The 19,207-nt window shown below is 45.8% G+C and overlaps 8 non-coding genes across 8 annotated transcripts; all 8 read right to left on the bottom strand.

The window, feature by feature from the left end:
- Positions 1–1,346: 1,346 nt before the first annotated feature.
- LOC130303123 (U2 spliceosomal RNA) lies at positions 1,347–1,537 on the bottom strand. The gene has a single exon (XR_008853238.1). It is a non-coding gene; the product is annotated as a U2 spliceosomal RNA (small nuclear RNA).
- Positions 1,538–3,630: 2,093 nt separating this feature from the next.
- On the bottom strand, positions 3,631–3,821 carry LOC130303121 (U2 spliceosomal RNA). Its single transcript, XR_008853237.1, has one exon. It is a non-coding gene; the product is annotated as a U2 spliceosomal RNA (small nuclear RNA).
- Positions 3,822–5,904: 2,083 nt separating this feature from the next.
- LOC130303120 (U2 spliceosomal RNA) lies at positions 5,905–6,095 on the bottom strand. Its single transcript, XR_008853236.1, has one exon. It is a non-coding gene; the product is annotated as a U2 spliceosomal RNA (small nuclear RNA).
- A 2,079-nt stretch (positions 6,096–8,174) lies between these two features.
- LOC130303119 (U2 spliceosomal RNA) lies at positions 8,175–8,365 on the bottom strand. Its single transcript, XR_008853235.1, has one exon. It is a non-coding gene; the product is annotated as a U2 spliceosomal RNA (small nuclear RNA).
- Positions 8,366–10,455: 2,090 nt separating this feature from the next.
- On the bottom strand, positions 10,456–10,646 carry LOC130303118 (U2 spliceosomal RNA). The gene has a single exon (XR_008853234.1). It is a non-coding gene; the product is annotated as a U2 spliceosomal RNA (small nuclear RNA).
- Positions 10,647–12,742: 2,096 nt separating this feature from the next.
- Positions 12,743–12,933, bottom strand: LOC130303117 (U2 spliceosomal RNA). The gene has a single exon (XR_008853233.1). It is a non-coding gene; the product is annotated as a U2 spliceosomal RNA (small nuclear RNA).
- A 2,088-nt stretch (positions 12,934–15,021) lies between these two features.
- On the bottom strand, positions 15,022–15,212 carry LOC130303116 (U2 spliceosomal RNA). The gene has a single exon (XR_008853232.1). It is a non-coding gene; the product is annotated as a U2 spliceosomal RNA (small nuclear RNA).
- Positions 15,213–17,308: 2,096 nt separating this feature from the next.
- LOC130303115 (U2 spliceosomal RNA) lies at positions 17,309–17,499 on the bottom strand. The gene has a single exon (XR_008853231.1). It is a non-coding gene; the product is annotated as a U2 spliceosomal RNA (small nuclear RNA).
- Between the last annotated feature and the right edge of the window lie 1,708 nt (positions 17,500–19,207).

Below are 19,207 nucleotides of genomic sequence, written 5' to 3'. Positions count from 1 at the left end.
GTTTACACCTAGTGATGTCAGTGGTATTGAGTGACATCACAGCACAGTGCTAAGGCTCCTGGGCCTGGACACAGCAGCGGCTGCAATATCTCAACGGAGAATACGTTTATATATATGTGTGTGTGTGCGCGTATATATATATATATATATATATATATATATATATATATATATTTCTCCGCCGAAATCACTTTTAAACCCATTTCCACCTTTTTTTCCCTTCTCTTCCTCTTACTTTTTTTTCACGTTTTTTTACGTTTTTCTCCTTTTCGCCTCTTTTCTGGGCGTATTATTCTTCTTTTTCTTCTTTTTTTTCGTCTAATGCATACCCCATCAGTGCAGCAATGCTTATTCAATACCGCCAGCAGATGGAGACACTGGGGGATAATTTTCTAAGGATTTATACTGATTTTTCCTGTCTGAATTTGTCGCACAGAAAGTTGCAGGCCAAATATGTGTGACATTTCTGCGACTTTAGCTTCTAGAGCATTTTTACAACATTATACATAGGTGCTGAATACATAAAAAGCGACTGTTCAGCGACAGACAAGTCGCATCGGCTGAAAGTAGGCCAGAATGTCAGTCCATGTTGGAGCAGGTTTAGATACAGTCTAAAGTATAGATCTCAAAGTCTGTGCACAGAATTTAGCAAGGGCCTCGCACCTTCTGATGCATCAGGTAGGTGCACAATAGCATAGCCTAACCCTCTGTACTTTGGTCTATATTGATGCGGGACATAGACAGCCAGCTGATGACCAATCCATTAGTGCAATGGATGGCTGGAAGCATTTGTCTTTGCCTTTGCAATACCACAGAAGCAATGCATGGTCAATGTACAGCAATGACACACCTGTGTGAACAGCCAGGAGACCCCCCCCCCCCCCCCCCCATGTTATGTTACATAGTTACATAGTTAGTACGGTCGAAAAAAGACATATGTCCATCAAGTTCAACCAGGGAATTAAGGGGTAGGGGTGTGGCGCGATATTGGGGAAGGGATGAGATTTTATATTTCTTCATAAGCATTAATCTTATTTTGTCAATTAGGAACATTCAGCACCCACCCGCTATCAAGGCAGCTGCCTATCATGTCATGCCCTACCTGCACAGGTGTGCTGGCTACTCAAATGATCCAATTAAGGAGGCCATTTAGTCAGCAGCAGCAGAAGTCCTGTGCCTGGACGCTCCAACAGGGGCCAGACACAAGCAGAAGCAGCAGAAGCAGCAGCAGCAGCACCACCTTTTGTTTTTTGGCTGCAGCAGCAAGGCCCACAGGGCTGGCTAGCTGGCTAGCCAGCAAGCAGGTAGCAATGAAAGTAGGAATCTTTCTTTTTAACCCTGTAAGGGGGTGGTGCACTGTACCCGAAGATACTGCCATATCGGGTCAATGCATAGGGCGACGGAAGCAAGCTTCGAAATCGGCCCCCGTTCTCAAAAATCCATTTAATATATGGTCCCCAGATAGGGGACGTATCAGATATTAAACTGATAAGAACAGATACTACACTTGATCTTAGCCAAAAGGCCGAGAAGCGATAACCGTGAAAGGGGCGGGCCCAACAAGGTCCCCTTCATGGGCACTATCACTGCTTGCTGTCAGGGAGGCTGCCAGACAATTTTCCATGCACACTCTGGGCTGGGGGGCAGTCAACCACCAGTACACACAGCAGAACCTAAACCCATACCATTATTGCTAAGCAGCAAGACAGGGGCCCATTGCACTCCCACGGGGCCTTTTTAAATGCAATCCATAACCCGGATTTGCCAGGAACCCTTCTTACTCCTCCTACTTGCATGTGACACTGGGCTTAGGATCTGCATAGGAAACACACACACAAGCACACACCTACCTTTGTTGCCTGCAGATGCCTCCTTGGCTGTCCCCAAACGGTATCAAACCAACACCCACGGGAAGCTGTAAGCATAGAGGACATGCCTGCACCCCATTGGACTTACCTGTGTGGGTTAAATCCGGGTTATTTGACAACCTATGGCGGTGATGGTTCTGCTCAGGCAGAGCAGTGCTGATGCTCCTCATAAAGCTGTCGCTGCTGTGAAGGTTCTAGGTGACATCACAAATCCCTATGGTTACATACACAACAAAGCTGGGTTGTTGTTGTTTACACTCTGCAAGGCCTGTGGAAGTGAGTGACATCATAGCACTGTAGTTCTGAGGGTTCTAGATGGATGCAACAATCTCCTGTTGCTTCTATGAAGGCCATAATAGACGACATCACCAAACAGCTCCATAGTCACATACACAGCAAAGGAGAGATGTTGTTTACACCTAGTGATGTCAGTGGTATTGAGTGACATCACAGCACAGTGCTAAGGCTCCTGGGCCTGGACACAGCAGCGGCTGCAATATCTCAACGGAGAATACGTTTATATATATGTGTGTGTGTGCGCGTATATATATATATATATATATATATATATATATATATATATATATATTTCTCCGCCGAAATCACTTTTAAACCCATTTCCACCTTTTTTTCCCTTCTCTTCCTCTTACTTTTTTTTCACGTTTTTTTACGTTTTTCTCCTTTTCGCCTCTTTTCTGGGCGTATTATTCTTCTTTTTCTTCTTTTTTTTCGTCTAATGCATACCCCATCAGTGCAGCAATGCTTATTCAATACCGCCAGCAGATGGAGACACTGGGGGATAATTTTCTAAGGATTTATACTGATTTTTCCTGTCTGAATTTGTCGCACAGAAAGTTGCAGGCCAAATATGTGTGACATTTCTGCGACTTTAGCTTCTAGAGCATTTTTACAACATTATACATAGGTGCTGAATACATAAAAAGCGACTGTTCAGCGACAGACAAGTCGCATCGGCTGAAAGTAGGCCAGAATGTCAGTCCATGTTGGAGCAGGTTTAGATACAGTCTAAAGTATAGATCTCAAAGTCTGTGCACAGAATTTAGCAAGGGCCTCGCACCTTCTGATGCATCAGGTAGGTGCACAATAGCATAGCCTAACCCTCTGTACTTTGGTCTATATTGATGCGGGACATAGACAGCCAGCTGATGACCAATCCATTAGTGCAATGGATGGCTGGAAGCATTTGTCTTTGCCTTTGCAATACCACAGAAGCAATGCATGGTCAATGTACAGCAATGACACACCTGTGTGAACAGCCAGGAGACCCCCCCCCCCCCCCCCCCCATGTTATGTTACATAGTTACATAGTTAGTACGGTCGAAAAAAGACATATGTCCATCAAGTTCAACCAGGGAATTAAGGGGTAGGGGTGTGGCGCGATATTGGGGAAGGGATGAGATTTTATATTTCTTCATAAGCATTAATCTTATTTTGTCAATTAGGAACATTCAGCACCCACCCGCTATCAAGGCAGCTGCCTATCATGTCATGCCCTACCTGCACAGGTGTGCTGGCTACTCAAATGATCCAATTAAGGAGGCCATTTAGTCAGCAGCAGCAGAAGTCCTGTGCCTGGACGCTCCAACAGCGGCCAGACACAAGCAGAAGCAGCAGAAGCAGCAGCAGCAGCACCACCTTTTGTTTTTTGGCTGCAGCAGCAAGGCCCACAGGGCTGGCTAGCTGGCTAGCCAGCAAGCAGGTAGCAATGAAAGTAGGAATCTTTCTTTTTAACCCTGTAAGGGGGTGGTGCACTGTACCCGAAGATACTGCCATATCGGGTCAATGCATAGGGCGACGGAAGCAAGCTTCGAAATCGGCCCCCGTTCTCAAAAATCCATTTAATATATGGTCCCCAGATAGGGGACGTATCAGATATTAAACTGATAAGAACAGATACTACACTTGATCTTAGCCAAAAGGCCGAGAAGCGATAACCGTGAAAGGGGCGGGCCCAACAAGGTCCCCTTCATGGGCACTATCACTGCTTGCTGTCAGGGAGGCTGCCAGACAATTTTCCATGCACACTCTGGGCTGGGGGGCAGTCAACCACCAGTACACACAGCAGAACCTAAACCCATACCATTATTGCTAAGCAGCAAGACAGGGGCCCATTGCACTCCCACGGGGCCTTTTTAAATGCAATCCATAACCCGGATTTGCCAGGAACCCTTCTTACTCCTCCTACTTGCATGTGACACTGGGCTTAGGATCTGCATAGGAAACACACACACAAGCACACACCTACATTTGTTGCCTGCAGATGCCTCCTTGGCTGTCCCCAAACGGTATCAAACCAACACCCACGGGAAGCTGTAAGCATAGAGGACATGCCTGCACCCCATTGGACTTACCTGTGTGGGTTAAATCCGGGTTATTTGACAACCTATGGCGGTGATGGTTCTGCTCAGGCAGAGCAGTGCTGATGCTCCTCATAAAGCTGTCGCTGCTGTGAAGGTTCTAGGTGACATCACAAATCCCTATGGTTACATACACAACAAAGCTGGGTTGTTGTTGTTTACACTCTGCAAGGCCTGTGGAAGTGAGTGACATCATAGCACTGTAGTTCTGAGGGTTCTAGATGGATGCAACAATCTCCTGTTGCTTCTATGAAGGCCATAATAGACGACATCACCAAACAGCTCCATAGTCACATACACAGCAAAGGAGAGATGTTGTTTACACCTAGTGATGTCAGTGGTATTGAGTGACATCACAGCACAGTGCTAAGGCTCCTGGGCCTGGACACAGCAGCGGCTGCAATATCTCAACGGAGAATACGTTTATATATATGTGTGTGTGTGCGCGTATATATATATATATATATATATATATATATATATATATATATATATTTCTCCGCCGAAATCACTTTTAAACCCATTTCCACCTTTTTTTCCCTTCTCTTCCTCTTACTTTTTTTTCACGTTTTTTTACGTTTTTCTCCTTTTCGCCTCTTTTCTGGGCGTATTATTCTTCTTTTTCTTCTTTTTTTTCGTCTAATGCATACCCCATCAGTGCAGCAATGCTTATTCAATACCGCCAGCAGATGGAGACACTGGGGGATAATTTTCTAAGGATTTATACTGATTTTTCCTGTCTGAATTTGTCGCACAGAAAGTTGCAGGCCAAATATGTGTGACATTTCTGCGACTTTAGCTTCTAGAGCATTTTTACAACATTATACATAGGTGCTGAATACATAAAAAGCGACTGTTCAGCGACAGACAAGTCGCATCGGCTGAAAGTAGGCCAGAATGTCAGTCCATGTTGGAGCAGGTTTAGATACAGTCTAAAGTATAGATCTCAAAGTCTGTGCACAGAATTTAGCAAGGGCCTCGCACCTTCTGATGCATCAGGTAGGTGCACAATAGCATAGCCTAACCCTCTGTACTTTGGTCTATATTGATGCGGGACATAGACAGCCAGCTGATGACCAATCCATTAGTGCAATGGATGGCTGGAAGCATTTGTCTTTGCCTTTGCAATACCACAGAAGCAATGCATGGTCAATGTACAGCAATGACACACCTGTGTGAACAGCCAGGAGACCCCCCCCCCATGTTATGTTACATAGTTACATAGTTAGTACGGTCGAAAAAAGACATATGTCCATCAAGTTCAACCAGGGAATTAAGGGGTAGGGGTGTGGCGCGATATTGGGGAAGGGATGAGATTTTATATTTCTTCATAAGCATTAATCTTATTTTGTCAATTAGGAACATTCAGCACCCACCCGCTATCAAGGCAGCTGCCTATCATGTCATGCCCTACCTGCACAGGTGTGCTGGCTACTCAAATGATCCAATTAAGGAGGCCATTTAGTCAGCAGCAGCAGAAGTCCTGTGCCTGGACGCTCCAACAGCGGCCAGACACAAGCAGAAGCAGCAGAAGCAGCAGCAGCAGCACCACCTTTTGTTTTTTGGCTGCAGCAGCAAGGCCCACAGGGCTGGCTAGCTGGCTAGCCAGCAAGCAGGTAGCAATGAAAGTAGGAATCTTTCTTTTTAACCCTGTAAGGGGGTGGTGCACTGTACCCGAAGATACTGCCATATCGGGTCAATGCATAGGGCGACGGAAGCAAGCTTCGAAATCGGCCCCCGTTCTCAAAAATCCATTTAATATATGGTCCCCAGATAGGGGACGTATCAGATATTAAACTGATAAGAACAGATACTACACTTGATCTTAGCCAAAAGGCCGAGAAGCGATAACCGTGAAAGGGGCGGGCCCAACAAGGTCCCCTTCATGGGCACTATCACTGCTTGCTGTCAGGGAGGCTGCCAGACAATTTTCCATGCACACTCTGGGCTGGGGGGCAGTCAACCACCAGTACACACAGCAGAACCTAAACCCATACCATTATTGCTAAGCAGCAAGACAGGGGCCCATTGCACTCCCACGGGGCCTTTTTAAATGCAATCCATAACCCGGATTTGCCAGGAACCCTTCTTACTCCTCCTACTTGCATGTGACACTGGGCTTAGGATCTGCATAGGAAACACACACACAAGCACACACCTACCTTTGTTGCCTGCAGATGCCTCCTTGGCTGTCCCCAAACGGTATCAAACCAACACCCACGGGAAGCTGTAAGCATAGAGGACATGCCTGCACCCCATAGGACTTACCTGTGTGGGTTAAATCCGGGTTATTTGACAACCTATGGCGGTGATGGTTCTGCTCAGGCAGAGCAGTGCTGATGCTCCTCATAAAGCTGTCGCTGCTGTGAAGGTTCTAGGTGACATCACAAATCCCTATGGTTACATACACAACAAAGCTGGGTTGTTGTTGTTTACACTCTGCAAGGCCTGTGGAAGTGAGTGACATCATAGCACTGTAGTTCTGAGGGTTCTAGATGGATGCAACAATCTCCTGTTGCTTCTATGAAGGCCATAATAGACGACATCACCAAACAGCTCCATAGTCACATACACAGCAAAGGAGAGATGTTGTTTACACCTAGTGATGTCAGTGGTATTGAGTGACATCACAGCACAGTGCTAAGGCTCCTGGGCCTGGACACAGCAGCGGCTGCAATATCTCAACGGAGAATACGTTTATATATATGTGTGTGTGTGCGCGTATATATATATATATATATATATATATATATATATATATATATTTCTCCGCCGAAATCACTTTTAAACCCATTTCCACCTTTTTTTCCCTTCTCTTCCTCTTACTTTTTTTTCACGTTTTTTTACGTTTTTCTCCTTTTCGCCTCTTTTCTGGGCGTATTATTCTTCTTTTTCTTCTTTTTTTTCGTCTAATGCATACCCCATCAGTGCAGCAATGCTTATTCAATACCGCCAGCAGATGGAGACACTGGGGGATAATTTTCTAAGGATTTATACTGATTTTTCCTGTCTGAATTTGTCGCACAGAAAGTTGCAGGCCAAATATGTGTGACATTTCTGCGACTTTAGCTTCTAGAGCATTTTTACAACATTATACATAGGTGCTGAATACATAAAAAGCGACTGTTCAGCGACAGACAAGTCGCATCGGCTGAAAGTAGGCCAGAATGTCAGTCCATGTTGGAGCAGGTTTAGATACAGTCTAAAGTATAGATCTCAAAGTCTGTGCACAGAATTTAGCAAGGGCCTCGCACCTTCTGATGCATCAGGTAGGTGCACAATAGCATAGCCTAACCCTCTGTACTTTGGTCTATATTGATGCGGGACATAGACAGCCAGCTGATGACCAATCCATTAGTGCAATGGATGGCTGGAAGCATTTGTCTTTGCCTTTGCAATACCACAGAAGCAATGCATGGTCAATGTACAGCAATGACACACCTGTGTGAACAGCCAGGAGACCCCCCCCCCCCCCCCATGTTATGTTACATAGTTACATAGTTAGTACGGTCGAAAAAAGACATATGTCCATCAAGTTCAACCAGGGAATTAAGGGGTAGGGGTGTGGCGCGATATTGGGGAAGGGATGAGATTTTATATTTCTTCATAAGCATTAATCTTATTTTGTCAATTAGGAACATTCAGCACCCACCCGCTATCAAGGCAGCTGCCTATCATGTCATGCCCTACCTGCACAGGTGTGCTGGCTACTCAAATGATCCAATTAAGGAGGCCATTTAGTCAGCAGCAGCAGAAGTCCTGTGCCTGGACGCTCCAACAGCGGCCAGACACAAGCAGAAGCAGCAGAAGCAGCAGCACCACCTTTTGTTTTTTGGCTGCAGCAGCAAGGCCCACAGGGCTGGCTAGCTGGCTAGCCAGCAAGCAGGTAGCAATGAAAGTAGGAATCTTTCTTTTTAACCCTGTAAGGGGGTGGTGCACTGTACCCGAAGATACTGCCATATCGGGTCAATGCATAGGGCGACGGAAGCAAGCTTCGAAATCGGCCCCCGTTCTCAAAAATCCATTTAATATATGGTCCCCAGATAGGGGACGTATCAGATATTAAACTGATAAGAACAGATACTACACTTGATCTTAGCCAAAAGGCCGAGAAGCGATAACCGTGAAAGGGGCGGGCCCAACAAGGTCCCCTTCATGGGCACTATCACTGCTTGCTGTCAGGGAGGCTGCCAGACAATTTTCCATGCACACTCTGGGCTGGGGGGCAGTCAACCACCAGTACACACAGCAGAACCTAAACCCATACCATTATTGCTAAGCAGCAAGACAGGGGCCCATTGCACTCCCACGGGGCCTTTTTAGATGCAATCCATAACCCGGATTTGCCAGGAACCCTTCTTACTCCTCCTACTTGCATGTGACACTGGGCTTAGGATCTGCATAGGAAACACACACACAAGCACACACCTACCTTTGTTGCCTGCAGATGCCTCCTTGGCTGTCCCCAAACGGTATCAAACCAACACCCACGGGAAGCTGTAAGCATAGAGGACATGCCTGCACCCCATTGGACTTACCTGTGTGGGTTAAATCCGGGTTATTTGACAACCTATGGCGGTGATGGTTCTGCTCAGGCAGAGCAGTGCTGATGCTCCTCATAAAGCTGTCGCTGCTGTGAAGGTTCTAGGTGACATCACAAATCCCTATGGTTACATACACAACAAAGCTGGGTTGTTGTTGTTTACACTCTGCAAGGCCTGTGGAAGTGAGTGACATCATAGCACTGTAGTTCTGAGGGTTCTAGATGGATGCAACAATCTCCTGTTGCTTCTATGAAGGCCATAATAGACGACATCACCAAACAGCTCCATAGTCACATACACAGCAAAGGAGAGATGTTGTTTACACCTAGTGATGTCAGTGGTATTGAGTGACATCACAGCACAGTGCTAAGGCTCCTGGGCCTGGACACAGCAGTGGCTGCAATATCTCAACGGAGAATACGTTTATATATATGTGTGTGTGTGCGCGTATATATATATATATATATATATATATATATATATATATATATATATTTCTCCGCCGAAATCACTTTTAAACCCATTTCCACCTTTTTTTCCCTTCTCTTCCTCTTACTTTTTTTTCACGTTTTTTTACGTTTTTCTCCTTTTCGCCTCTTTTCTGGGCGTATTATTCTTCTTTTTCTTCTTTTTTTTCGTCTAATGCATACCCCATCAGTGCAGCAATGCTTATTCAACACCGCCAGCAGATGGAGACACTGGGGGATAATTTTCTAAGGATTTATACTGATTTTTCCTGTCTGAATTTGTCGCACAGAAAGTTGCAGGCCAAATATGTGTGACATTTCTGCGACTTTAGCTTCTAGAGCATTTTTACAACATTATACATAGGTGCTGAATACATAAAAAGCGACTGTTCAGCGACAGACAAGTCGCATCGGCTGAAAGTAGGCCAGAATGTCAGTCCATGTTGGAGCAGGTTTAGATACAGTCTAAAGTATAGATCTCAAAGTCTGTGCACAGAATTTAGCAAGGGCCTCGCACCTTCTGATGCATCAGGTAGGTGCACAATAGCATAGCCTAACCCTCTGTACTTTGGTCTATATTGATGCGGGACATAGACAGCCAGCTGATGACCAATCCATTAGTGCAATGGATGGCTGGAAGCATTTGTCTTTGCCTTTGCAATACCACAGAAGCAATGCATGGTCAATGTACAGCAATGACACACCTGTGTGAACAGCCAGGAGACCCCCCCCCCCCCCCCCATGTTATGTTACATAGTTACATAGTTAGTACGGTCGAAAAAAGACATATGTCCATCAAGTTCAACCAGGGAATTAAGGGGTAGGGGTGTGGCGCGATATTGGGGAAGGGATGAGATTTTATATTTCTTCATAAGCATTAATCTTATTTTGTCAATTAGGAACATTCAGCACCCACCCGCTATCAAGGCAGCTGCCTATCATGTCATGCCCTACCTGCACAGGTGTGCTGGCTACTCAAATGATCCAATTAAGGAGGCCATTTAGTCAGCAGCAGCAGAAGTCCTGTGCCTGGACGCTCCAACAGCGGCCAGACACAAGCAGAAGCAGCAGAAGCAGCAGCAGCAGCACCACCTTTTGTTTTTTGGCTGCAGCAGCAAGGCCCACAGGGCTGGCTAGCTGGCTAGCCAGCAAGCAGGTAGCAATGAAAGTAGGAATCTTTCTTTTTAACCCTGTAAGGGGGTGGTGCACTGTACCCGAAGATACTGCCATATCGGGTCAATGCATAGGGCGACGGAAGCAAGCTTCGAAATCGGCCCCCGTTCTCAAAAATCCATTTAATATATGGTCCCCAGATAGGGGACGTATCAGATATTAAACTGATAAGAACAGATACTACACTTGATCTTAGCCAAAAGGCCGAGAAGCGATAACCGTGAAAGGGGCGGGCCCAACAAGGTCCCCTTCATGGGCACTATCACTGCTTGCTGTCAGGGAGGCTGCCAGACAATTTTCCATGCACACTCTGGGCTGGGGGGCAGTCAACCACCAGTACACACAGCAGAACCTAAACCCATACCATTATTGCTAAGCAGCAAGACAGGGGCCCATTGCACTCCCACGGGGCCTTTTTAAATGCAATCCATAACCCGGATTTGCCAGGAACCCTTCTTACTCCTCCTACTTGCATGTGACACTGGGCTTAGGATCTGCATAGGAAACACACACACAAGCACACACCTACCTTTGTTGCCTGCAGATGCCTCCTTGGCTGTCCCCAAACGGTATCAAACCAACACCCACGGGAAGCTGTAAGCATAGAGGACATGCCTGCACCCCATTGGACTTACCTGTGTGGGTTAAATCCGGGTTATTTGACAACCTATGGCGGTGATGGTTCTGCTCAGGCAGAGCAGTGCTGATGCTCCTCATAAAGCTGTCGCTGCTGTGAAGGTTCTAGGTGACATCACAAATCCCTATGGTTACATACACAACAAAGCTGGGTTGTTGTTGTTTACACTCTGCAAGGCCTGTGGAAGTGAGTGACATCATAGCACTGTAGTTCTGAGGGTTCTAGATGGATGCAACAATCTCCTGTTGCTTCTATGAAGGCCATAATAGACGACATCACCAAACAGCTCCATAGTCACATACACAGCAAAGGAGAGATGTTGTTTACACCTAGTGATGTCAGTGGTATTGAGTGACATCACAGCACAGTGCTAAGGCTCCTGGGCCTGGACACAGCAGCGGCTGCAATATCTCAACGGAGAATACGTTTATATATATGTGTGTGTGTGCGCGTATATATATATATATATATATATATATATATATATATATATATATATATTTCTCCGCCGAAATCACTTTTAAACCCATTTCCACCTTTTTTTCCCTTCTCTTCCTCTTACTTTTTTTTCACGTTTTTTTACGTTTTTCTCCTTTTCGCCTCTTTTCTGGGCGTATTATTCTTCTTTTTCTTCTTTTTTTTCGTCTAATGCATACCCCATCAGTGCAGCAATGCTTATTCAATACCGCCAGCAGATGGAGACACTGGGGGATAATTTTCTAAGGATTTATACTGATTTTTCCTGTCTGAATTTGTCGCACAGAAAGTTGCAGGCCAAATATGTGTGACATTTCTGCGACTTTAGCTTCTAGAGCATTTTTACAACATTATACATAGGTGCTGAATACATAAAAAGCGACTGTTCAGCGACAGACAAGTCGCATCGGCTGAAAGTAGGCCAGAATGTCAGTCCATGTTGGAGCAGGTTTAGATACAGTCTAAAGTATAGATCTCAAAGTCTGTGCACAGAATTTAGCAAGGGCCTCGCACCTTCTGATGCATCAGGTAGGTGCACAATAGCATAGCCTAACCCTCTGTACTTTGGTCTATATTGATGCGGGACATAGACAGCCAGCTGATGACCAATCCATTAGTGCAATGGATGGCTGGAAGCATTTGTCTTTGCCTTTGCAATACCACAGAAGCAATGCATGGTCAATGTACAGCAATGACACACCTGTGTGAACAGCCAGGAGACCCCCCCCCCCCCCCCCCCCCATGTTATGTTACATAGTTACATAGTTAGTACGGTCGAAAAAAGACATATGTCCATCAAGTTCAACCAGGGAATTAAGGGGTAGGGGTGTGGCGCGATATTGGGGAAGGGATGAGATTTTATATTTCTTCATAAGCATTAATCTTATTTTGTCAATTAGGAACATTCAGCACCCACCCGCTATCAAGGCAGCTGCCTATCATGTCATGCCCTACCTGCACAGGTGTGCTGGCTACTCAAATGATCCAATTAAGGAGGCCATTTAGTCAGCAGCAGCAGAAGTCCTGTGCCTGGACGCTCCAACAGCGGCCAGACACAAGCAGAAGCAGCAGAAGCAGCAGCAGCAGCACCACCTTTTGTTTTTTGGCTTCAGCAGCAAGGCCCACAGGGCTGGCTAGCTGGCTAGCCAGCAAGCAGGTAGCAATGAAAGTAGGAATCTTTCTTTTTAACCCTGTAAGGGGGTGGTGCACTGTACCCGAAGATACTGCCATATCGGGTCAATGCATAGGGCGACGGAAGCAAGCTTCGAAATCGGCCCCCGTTCTCAAAAATCCATTTAATATATGGTCCCCAGATAGGGGACGTATCAGATATTAAACTGATAAGAACAGATACTACACTTGATCTTAGCCAAAAGGCCGAGAAGCGATAACCGTGAAAGGGGCGGGCCCAACAAGGTCCCCTTCATGGGCACTATCACTGCTTGCTGTCAGGGAGGCTGCCAGACAATTTTCCATGCACACTCTGGGCTGGGGGGCAGTCAACCACCAGTACACACAGCAGAACCTAAACCCATACCATTATTGCTAAGCAGCAAGACAGGGGCCCATTGCACTCCCACGGGGCCTTTTTAAATGCAATCCATAACCCGGATTTGCCAGGAACCCTTCTTACTCCTCCTACTTGCATGTGACACTGGGCTTAGGATCTGCATAGGAAACACACACACAAGCACACACCTACCTTTGTTGCCTGCAGATGCCTCCTTGGCTGTCCCCAAACGGTATCAAACCAACACCCACGGGAAGCTGTAAGCATAGAGGACATGCCTGCACCCCATTGGACTTACCTGTGTGGGTTAAATCCGGGTTATTTGACAACCTATGGCGGTGATGGTTCTGCTCAGGCAGAGCAGTGCTGATGCTCCTCATAAAGCTGTCGCTGCTGTGAAGGTTCTAGGTGACATCACAAATCCCTATGGTTACATACACAACAAAGCTGGGTTGTTGTTGTTTACACTCTGCAAGGCCTGTGGAAGTGAGTGACATCATAGCACTGTAGTTCTGAGGGTTCTAGATGGATGCAACAATCTCCTGTTGCTTCTATGAAGGCCATAATAGACGACATCACCAAACAGCTCCATAGTCACATACACAGCAAAGGAGAGATGTTGTTTACACCTAGTGATGTCAGTGGTATTGAGTGACATCACAGCACAGTGCTAAGGCTCCTGGGCCTGGACACAGCAGCGGCTGCAATATCTCAACGGAGAATACGTTTATATATATGTGTGTGTGTGCGCGTATATATATATATATATATATATATATATATATATATATATATATATTCTCCGCCGAAATCACTTTTAAACCCATTTCCACCTTTTTTTCCCTTCTCTTCCTCTTACTTTTTTTTCACGTTTTTTTACGTTTTTCTCCTTTTCGCCTCTTTTCTGGGCGTATTATTCTTCTTTTTCTTCTTTTTTTTCGTCTAATGCATACCCCATCAGTGCAGCAATGCTTATTCAATACCGCCAGCAGATGGAGACACTGGGGGATAATTTTCTAAGGATTTATACTGATTTTTCCTGTCTGAATTTGTCGCACAGAAAGTTGCAGGCCAAATATGTGTGACATTTCTGCGACTTTAGCTTCTAGAGCATTTTTACAACATTATACATAGGTGCTGAATACATAAAAAGCGACTGTTCAGCGACAGACAAGTCGCATCGGCTGAAAGTAGGCCAGAATGTCAGTCCATGTTGGAGCAGGTTTAGATACAGTCTAAAGTATAGATCTCAAAGTCTGTGCACAGAATTTAGCAAGGGCCTCGCACCTTCTGATGCATCAGGTAGGTGCACAATAGCATAGCCTAACCCTCTGTACTTTGGTCTATATTGATGCGGGACATAGACAGCCAGCTGATGACCAATCCATTAGTGCAATGGATGGCTGGAAGCATTTGTCTTTGCCTTTGCAATACCACAGAAGCAATGCATGGTCAATGTACAGCAATGACACACCTGTGTGAACAGCCAGGAGACCCCCCCCCCCCCCCCATGTTATGTTACATAGTTACATAGTTAGTACGGTCGAAAAAAGACATATGTCCATCAAGTTCAACCAGGGAATTAAGGGGTAGGGGTGTGGCGCGATATTGGGGAAGGGATGAGATTTTATATTTCTTCATAAGCATTAATCTTATTTTGTCAATTAGGAACATTCAGCACCCACCCGCTATCAAGGCAGCTGCCTATCATGTCATGCCCTACCTGCACAGGTGTGCTGGCTACTCAAATGATCCAATTAAGGAGGCCATTTAGTCAGCAGCAGCAGAAGTCCTGTGCCTGGACGCTCCAACAGCGGCCAGACACAAGCAGAAGCAGCAGAAGCAGCAGCAGCAGCACCACCTTTTGTTTTTTGGCTGCAGCAGCAAGGCCCACAGGGCTGGCTAGCTGGCTAGCCAGCAAGCAGGTAGCAATGAAAGTAGGAATCTTTCTTTTTAACCCTGTAAGGGGGTGGTGCACTGTACCCGAAGATACTGCCATATCGGGTCAATGCATAGGGCGACGGAAGCAAGCTTCGAAATCGGCCCCCGTTCTCAAAAATCCATTTAATATATGGTCCCCAGATAGGGGACGTATCAGATATTAAACTGATAAGAACAGATACTACACTTGATCTTAGCCAAAAGGCCGAGAAGCGATAACCGTGAAAGGGGCGGGCCCAACAAGGTCCCCTTCATGGGCACTATCACTGCTTGCTGTCAGGGAGGCTGCCAGACAATTTTCCATGCACACTCTGGGCTGGGGGGCAGTCAACCACCAGTACACACAGCAGAACCTAAACCCATACCATTATTGCTAAGCAGCAAGACAGGGGCCCATTGCACTCCCACGGGGCCTTTTTAAATGCAATCCATAACCCGGATTTGCCAGGAACCCTTCTTACTCCTCCTACTTGCATGTGACACTGGGCTTAGGATCTGCATAGGAAACACACACACAAGCACACACCTACCTTTGTTGCCTGCAGATGCCTCCTTGGCTGTCCCCAAACGGTATCAAACCAACACCCACGGGAAGCTGTAAGCATAGAGGACATGCCTGCACCCCATTGGACTTACCTGTGTGGGTTAAATCCGGGTTATTTGACAACCTATGGCGGTGATGGTTCTGCTCAGGCAGAGCAGTGCTGATGCTCCTCATAAAGCTGTCGCTGCTGTGAAGGTTCTAGGTGACATCACAAATCCCTATGGTTACATACACAACAAAGCTGGGTTGTTGTTGTTTACACTCTGCAAGGCCTGTGGAAGTGAGTGACATCATAGCACTGTAGTTCTGAGGGTTCTAGATGGATGCAACAATCTCCTGTTGCTTCTATGAAGGCCATAATAGACGACATCACCAAACAGCTCCATAGTCACATACACAGCAAAGGAGAGATGTTGTTTACACCTAGTGATGTCAGTGGTATTGAGTGACATCACAGCACAGTGCTAAGGCTCCTGGGCCTGGACACAGCAGCGGCTGCAATATCTCAACGGAGAATATGTTTATATATATGTGTGTGTGTGTGCGCGTATATATATATATATATATATATATATATATATATATATATATATATATATTTCTCCGCCGAAATCACTTTTAAACCCATTTCCACCTTTTTTTCCCTTCTCTTCCTCTTACTTTTTTTTCACGTTTTTTTACGTTTTTCTCCTTTTCGCCTCTTTTCTGGGCGTATTATTCTTCTTTTTCTTCTTTTTTTTCGTCTAATGCATACCCCATCAGTGCAGCAATGCTTATTCAATACCGCCAGCAGATGGAGACACTGGGGGATAATTTTCTAAGGATTTATACTGATTTTTCCTGTCTGAATTTGTCGCACAGAAAGTTGCAGGCCAAATATGTGTGACATTTCTGCGACTTTAGCTTCTAGAGCATTTTTACAACATTATACATAGGTGCTGAATACATAAAAAGCGACTGTTCAGCGACAGACAAGTCGCATCGGCTGAAAGTAGGCCAGAATGTCAGTCCATGTTGGAGCAGGTTTAGATACAGTCTAAAGTATAGATCTCAAAGTCTGTGCACAGAATTTAGCAAGGGCCTCGCACCTTCTGATGCATCAGGTAGGTGCACAATAGCATAGCCTAACCCTCTGTACTTTGGTCTATATTGATGCGGGACATAGACAGCCAGCTGATGACCAATCCATTAGTGCAATGGATGGCTGGAAGCATTTGTCTTTGCCTTTGCAATACCACAGAAGCAATGCATGGTCAATGTACAGCAATGACACACCTGTGTGAACAGCCAGGAGACCCCCCCCCCCCCCCCCATGTTATGTTACATAGTTACATAGTTAGTACGGTCGAAAAAAGACATATGTCCATCAAGTTCAACCAGGGAATTAAGGGGTAGGGGTGTGGCGCGATATTGGGGAAGGGATGAGATTTTATATTTCTTCATAAGCATTAATCTTATTTTGTCAATTAGGAACATTCAGCACCCACCCGCTATCAAGGCAGCTGCCTATCATGTCATGCCCTACCTGCACAGGTGTGCTGGCTACTCAAATGATCCAATTAAGGAGGCCATTTAGTCAGCAGCAGCAGAAGTCCTGTGCCTGGACGCTCCAACAGCGGCCAGACACAAGCAGAAGCAGCAGAAGCAGCAGCAGCAGCACCACCTTTTGTTTTTTGGCTGCAGCAGCAAGGCCCACAGGGCTGGCTAGCTGGCTAGCCAGCAAGCAGGTAGCAATGAAAGTAGGAATCTTTCTTTTTAACCCTGTAAGGGGGTGGTGCACTGTACCCGAAGATACTGCCATATCGGGTCAATGCATAGGGCGACGGAAGCAAGCTTCGAAATCGGCCCCCGTTCTCAAAAATCCATTTAATATATGGTCCCCAGATAGGGGACGTATCAGATATTAAACTGATAAGAACAGATACTACACTTGATCTTAGCCAAAAGGCCGAGAAGCGATAACCGTGAAAGGGGCGGGCCCAACAAGGTCCCCTTCATGGGCACTATCACTGCTTGCTGTCAGGGAGGCTGCCAGACAATTTTCCATGCACACTCTGGGCTGGGGGGCAGTCAACCACCAGTACACACAGCAGAACCTAAACCCATACCATTATTGCTAAGCAGCAAGACAGGGGCCCATTGCACTCCCACGGGGCCTTTTTAAATGCAATCCATAACCCGGATTTGCCAGGAACCCTTCTTACTCCTCCTACTTGCATGTGACACTGGGCTTAGGATCTGCATAGGAAACACACACACAAGCACACACCTACCTTTGTTGCCTGCAGATGCCTCCTTGGCTGTCCCCAAACGGTATCAAACCAACACCCACGGGAAGCTGTAAGCATAGAGGACATGCCTGCACCCCATTGGACTTACCTGTGTGGGTTAAATCCGGGTTATTTGACAACCTATGGCGGTGATGGTTCTGCTCAGGCAGAGCAGTGCTGATGCTCCTCATAAAGCTGTCGCTGCTGTGAAGGTTCTAGGTGACATCACAAATCCCTATGGTTACATACACAACAAAGCTGGGTTGTTGTTGTTTACACTCTGCAAGGCCTGTGGAAGTGAGTGACATCATAGCACTGTAGTTCTGAGGGTTCTAGATGGATGCAACAATCTCCTGTTGCTTCTATGAAGGCCATAATAGACGACATCACCAAACAGCTCCATAGTCACATACACAGCAAAGGAGAGATGTTGTTTACACCTAGTGATGTCAGTGGTATTGAGTGACATCACAGCACAGTGCTAAGGCTCCTGGGCCTGGACACAGCAGCGGCTGCAATATCTCAACGGAGAATACGTTTATATATATGTGTGTGTGTGCGCGTATATATATATATATATATATATATATATATATATATATATATATATATATTTCTCCGCCGAAATCACTTTTAAACCCATTTCCACCTTTTTTTCCCTTCTCTTCCTCTTACTTTTTTTTCACGTTTTTTTACGTTTTTCTCCTTTTCGCCTCTTTTCTGGGCGTATTATTCTTCTTTTTCTTCTTTTTTTTCGTCTAATGCATACCCCATCAGTGCAGCAATGCTTATTCAATACCGCCAGCAGATGGAGACACTGGGGGATAATTTTCTAAGGATTTATACTGATTTTTCCTGTCTGAATTTGTCGCACAGAAAGTTGCAGGCCAAATATGTGTGACATTTCTGCGACTTTAGCTTCTAGAGCATTTTTACAACATTATACATAGGTGCTGAATACATAAAAAGCGACTGTTCAGCGACAGACAAGTCGCATCGGCTGAAAGTAGGCCAGAATGTCAGTCCATGTTGGAGCAGGTTTAGATACAGTCTAAAGTATAGATCTCAAAGTCTGTGCACAGAATTTAGCAAGGGCCTCGCACCTTCTGATGCATCAGGTAGGTGCACAATAGCATAGCCTAACCCTCTGTACTTTGGTCTATATTGATGCGGGACATAGACAGCCAGCTGATGACCAATCCATTAGTGCAATGGATGGCTGGAAGCATTTGTCTTTGCCTTTGCAATACCACAGAAGCAATGCATGGTCAATGTACAGCAATGACACACCTGTGTGAACAGCCAGGAGACCCCCCCCCCCCCCCATGTTATGTTACATAGTTACATAGTTAGTACGGTCGAAAAAAGACATATGTCCATCAAGTTCAACCAGGGAAT

This window comes from Hyla sarda, unplaced genomic scaffold (assembly GCF_029499605.1).
Source record: "Hyla sarda isolate aHylSar1 unplaced genomic scaffold, aHylSar1.hap1 scaffold_1191, whole genome shotgun sequence".
Classification (NCBI taxonomy): Eukaryota; Metazoa; Chordata; class Amphibia; order Anura; family Hylidae; genus Hyla; species Hyla sarda.
This window is presented reverse-complemented; position numbering and strand designations above follow the sequence as displayed.